Source organism: Sander lucioperca, chromosome 10 (genome assembly GCF_008315115.2).
Source record: "Sander lucioperca isolate FBNREF2018 chromosome 10, SLUC_FBN_1.2, whole genome shotgun sequence".
In the NCBI taxonomy this organism is placed as follows: domain Eukaryota; kingdom Metazoa; phylum Chordata; class Actinopteri; order Perciformes; family Percidae; genus Sander; species Sander lucioperca.
The window spans coordinates 19133511-19138510 of record NC_050182.1 but is presented as its reverse complement, the minus strand read 5'-3'; the positions used below and the strand labels follow the sequence as shown (position 1 = coordinate 19138510).

Genomic DNA, 5000 nt, shown 5'->3' with positions numbered 1-5000 from the left:
TACAGTGCAGGTAAGAAAAGAATAGGACAATTTTAAAAGAATAAAACACAGTTTAAAGGAGGTTCAAGCTCAGATTGAATCAGCAAAGGCTCTCTGATAAAAGTTTGTTTTAAGAAAGGACTTGAAGGAGATAACAGCTGGCCTCATATCCCCGGGCAGATGGTCCCAGGGCCTTGAGGATCTCCGCAGCACGGTGGCCCTCTGGTTAGCACTGTGGCCTCACAGCGAGAAGGTCTAGGGGGGCCTTTCTCTGTGGAGTTTGCATGTTCTCCCCGTGTCTGCGTGGGGGTTTCTCCGGTTTCCCGCACCACCCTCCCTCTACCAAGCTGATGTGTGGTGAGCGTCTGGCGTCGTAAGGCTTATCAGTTGTTATTATTATTATTATTATTATTATTATAATTAAAGTACGTACCGGCGTGTACGGTGCCAGAAGGTCAGAGATGTACGAGGGTGCAAGGCCGTGAAGAGCCTTAAAAAGTGATCAGTAAAATCTTAGAATCTATTCTAAAAAATACTGGGAGCCAATGTAAAGAGGCTAAGGCTACATTTACATCGCTACGTTTGGGTTTAAAAAGGAATATCTTCTGCTACGTCCCCCCCTCTCATTCCCCCTGCTCTGGCGTTTCCCCCTCTCATTCCCCCTGCTCTGGCGTTTCCCCCTCTCATTCCCCCTGCTCTGGCGTTTCCCCCCTCTCATTCCCCCTGCTCTGGTGTTCCCCCTCTCATTCCCGCTGCTCTGTTGTCACCCCCTCTCATTCCCCCTGCTCTGTTGTCACCCCCTCTCATTCCCCCTGCTCTGTTGTCACCCCCTCTCATTCCCCCTGCTCTGGCGTTTCCCCCTTTCATTCCCCCTGCTCTGGCGTTTCCCCCTCTCATTCCCCATGCTCTGGTGTTTCCCCCTCTCATTCCCCCTGCTCTGGCGTTTCCCCCTCTCATTCCCCCTGCTCTGGCGTTTCCCCCTCTCATTCCCCCTGCTCTGGCGTTTCCCCCTCTCATTCCCCCTGCTCTGGCGTTTCCCCCTCTCATTCCCCCTGCTCTGGCGTTTCCCCCCTCTCATTCCCCCTGCTCTGGTGTTCCCCCTCTCATTCCCGCTGCTCTGTTGTCACCCCCTCTCATTCCCCCTGCTCTGGCGTTTCCCCCCTCTCATTCCCCCTGTTCTGTTGTCACCCCCTCTCATTCCCCCTGCTCTGTTGTCACCCCCTCTCATTCCCCCTGCTCTGGCGTTTCCCCCTCTCATTCCCCCTGCTCTGGCGTTTCCCCCTCTCATTCCCCCTGCTCTGGCGTTTCCCCCTCTCATTCCCCCTGCTCTGGCGTTTCCCCCTCTCATTCCCCCTGCTCTGGCGTTTCCCCCTCTCATTCCCCATGCTCTGGCGTTCCCCCCTCTCATTCCCCCTGCTCTGGCGTTTCCCCCCTCTCATTCCCCCTGCTCTGGCGTTTCCCCCCTCTCATTCCCCCTGCTCTGGCGTTTCCCCCTCTCATTCCCCCTGCTCTGGCGTTTCCCCCTCTCATTCCCCATGCTCTGGCGTTCCCCCCTCTCATTCCCCCTGCTCTGGCGTTTCCCCCCTCTCATTCCCCCTGCTCTGGCGTTTCCCCCCTCTCATTCCCCCTGCTCTGGTGTTTCCCCCTCTCATTCCACCTGCTCTGGCGTTTCCCCCTCTCATTCCCCCTGCTCTGGCGTTTCCCCCCTCTCATTCCCCCTGCTCTGGCGTTTCCCCCCTCTCATTCCCCCTGCTCTGGTGTTTCCCCCCTCTCATTCCCCATGCTCTGGTGTTTCCCCCCTCTCATTCCCCCTGCTCTGGAGTTTCCCCCCTCTCATTCCCCCTGCTCTGGCGTTTCCCCCTCTCATTCCCCATGCTCTGGTGTTTCCCCCTCTCATTCCCCATGCTCTGGCTGTTCCCCCTCTCATTCCCCCTGCTCTGGCGTTTCCCCCTCTCATTCCCCATGCTCTGGTGTTCCCCCTCTCATTCCCCATGCTCTGGCGTTTCCCCCTCTCATTCCCCATGCTCTGGCGTTTCCCCCTCTCATTCCCCCTGCTCTGGTGTTTCCCCCTCTCATTCCCCCTGCTCTGGCGTTTCCCCCTCTCATTCCCCCTGCTCTGGCGTTTCCCCCTCTCATTCCCCCTGCTCTGGCGTTTCCCCCCTCTCATTCCCCCTGCTCTGGCGTTTCCCCCCTCTCATTCCCCCTGCTCTGGCGTTTCCCCCTCTCATTCCCCATGCTCTGGTGTTTCCCCCTCTCATTCCCCATGCTCTGGCGTTTCCCCCTCTCATTCCCCATGCTCTGGTGTTCCCCCTCTCATTCCCCATGCTCTGGCGTTCCCCCTCTCATTCCCCATGCTCTGGTGTTTCCCCCTCTCATTCCCCATGCTCTGGTGTTTCCCCCTCTCATTCCCCCTGCTCTGGCGTTTCCCCCTCTCATTCCCCATGCTCTGGCGTTTCCCCCTCTCATTCCCCATGCTCTGGTGTTTCCCCCTCTCATTCCCCATGATCTGGTGTTTCCCCCTCTCATTCCCCCTGCTCTGGCGTTTCCCCCTCTCATTCCCCATGCTCTGGTGTTCCCCCTCTCATTCCCCCTGCTCTGGCGTTTCCCCCTCTCATTCCCCATGCTCTGGTGTTCCCCCTCTCATTCCCCCTGCTCTGGCGTTTCCCCCTCTCATTCCCCCATGCTCTGGTGTTCCCCCTCTCATTCCCCATGCTCTGGCGTTTCCCCCTCTCATTCCCCCTGCTCTGGCGTTTCCCCCCTCTCATTCCCCCTGCTCTGGCGTTTCCCCCCTCTCATTCCCCCTGCTCTGGCGTTTCCCCCTCTCATTCCCCATGCTCTGGCGTTTCCCCCCTCTCATTCCCCCTGCTCTGGCGTTTCCCCCTCTCATTCCCCATGCTCTGGTGTTTCCCCCCTCTCATTCCCCCTGCTCTGGCGTTTCCCCCTCTCATTCCCCCTGCTCTGGCTTTTCCCCCCTCTCATTCCCCCTGCTCTGGCTTTTCCCCCCTCTCATTCCCCCTGCTCTGGCGTTTCCCCCCTCTCATTCCCCCTGCTCTGGCGTTTCCCCCCTCTCATTCCCCCTGCTCTGGCGTTTCCCCCTCTCATTCCCCATGCTCTGGTGTTCCCCCTCTCATTCCCCCTGCTCTGGCGTTTCCCCCTCTCATTCCCCATGCTCTGGTGTTTCCCCCTCTCATTCCCCCTGCTCTGGCGTTTCCCCCTCTCATTCCCCATGCTCTGGCGTTTCCCCCTCTCATTCCCCATGCTCTGGTGTTTCCCCCTCTCATTCCCCATGATCTGGTGTTTCCCCCTCTCATTCCCCCTGCTCTGGCGTTTCCCCCTCTCATTCCCCATGCTCTGGTGTTCCCCCTCTCATTCCCCCTGCTCTGGCGTTTCCCCCTCTCATTCCCCATGCTCTGGCGTTTCCCCCTCTCATTCCCCATGCTCTGGCGTTTCCCCCTCTCATTCCCCATGCTCTGGCGTTTCCCCCTCTCATTCCCCCTGCTCTGGCGTTTCCCCCCTCTCATTCCCCCTGCTCTGGCGTTTCCCCCCTCTCATTCCCCCTGCTCTGGCGTTTCCCCCCTCTCATTCCCCCTGCTCTGGCGTTTCCCCCCTCTCATTCCCCCTGCTCTGGCGTTTCCCCCCTCTCATTCCCCCTGCTCTGGCGTTTCCCCCTCTCATTCCCCCTGCTCTGGCTTTTCCGAGCCCCTAAACCGGAGACATTTGGAAACTCTTCTGACCCGTTTTGGTTTGGAATCTGCAGGTTGTGCCAACATCTCAACGGCCGCAAACGGAGACCTTTGGCAACACCGACTCGCGAAAGTGACGTTTTAGAGTTGCTTGTTTTTGTCGATCGATCGACTTATCTTTGCCGCTCTACATGAAACGAAAAAATGAATCGAAAAAACAAACGGAAAATTGATTAATAATCAACAATCAATGAAAAACCTTACAACTGATTTCAAACACGTTTATTTATCTACCGTTAACTAAATGACATTTTTCACTGTTTTCAGACACTTAACTTGAAATAAAAATGTGAATTAGTCCCAGTTTTATATTTCATTTAAGTTATAGCACTAAAAACTACATCAGATCAACTTTTGCGTTTCAATCTGTGACTGTTTCTTGTGTTCTCGATCTCTTAATGTTGCTTGATTGATTTTATTTAAACAGGGACAATGCACAAGTTAACATTAACCTTGTATAAGAACAAGGAGAGATGCATTGTGCCAGGTTGTAGCACAAGTGCTATTTTCCGCCCGTAGTCCCTTGGCAGGTCCAGTGATATACAAAACATTAAAATATACAAACACACACACACACACACACACACACACACACACACACACACATAATGTGTACAAATTTGTTGTGACAGTAAACATGTTTTTGTCAAACTCGAAAAGGTTAGAGGATTTGTACATGTAATAAGGTGTGTGGGGAGAGTATTCCACTGACTTATGTGATTAGATTAGATAGACTTTATTGATCCCAAATTGGGAAATGTCAGTGCTACAGAATACACAATAACTCACAAATAGGATATAATACAAGAACAACTATTCAAAAAATAAAGTAAAAAATACAAAGGAATAGAGGTGCAACGATGAATCGATTTAATCTATTAGTTGTCAACAATTAAATTAATCGGCAACAACAAAAAAAATCAGATTTCTCTAATGTCAGCTTTGTTAAATGTGAATATCTTCTAGTTTCTTCTCTCCTTTGTGACAGTAAACTGAATATCTTTTGAGTTTTGGACAAAACAAAATATTTGAGGACGTCCTCTTAGGCTTTGGGAAACACTGATCCACATTTTTCACCATGTTTTGACATTTTTATAGATCAAACAACTAATCGATTAATCGAGAAAATAACCGACAAATTAATCGACTATGAAAATAATCGTTAGTTGCAGCCCTACAAAGGAAACAATGTACAAACGTATATACAAGTTGAGAATCAAAATGTACAACTACTACTGTGTTCTTGTTACTTGTCTGTGTTTCTGTAACTGTTTCTTA

The 5000-nt window shown here is 52.5% G+C and overlaps 1 protein-coding gene across 6 annotated transcripts in view; it reads left to right on the top strand.

Annotated features, from left to right (window-relative positions):
• The window catches only part of LOC116064718 (CREB-regulated transcription coactivator 2-like), a 36592-nt gene that overhangs the window by 16593 nt on the left and 14999 nt on the right, over positions 1-5000 (top strand). The window lies entirely within an intron of this gene.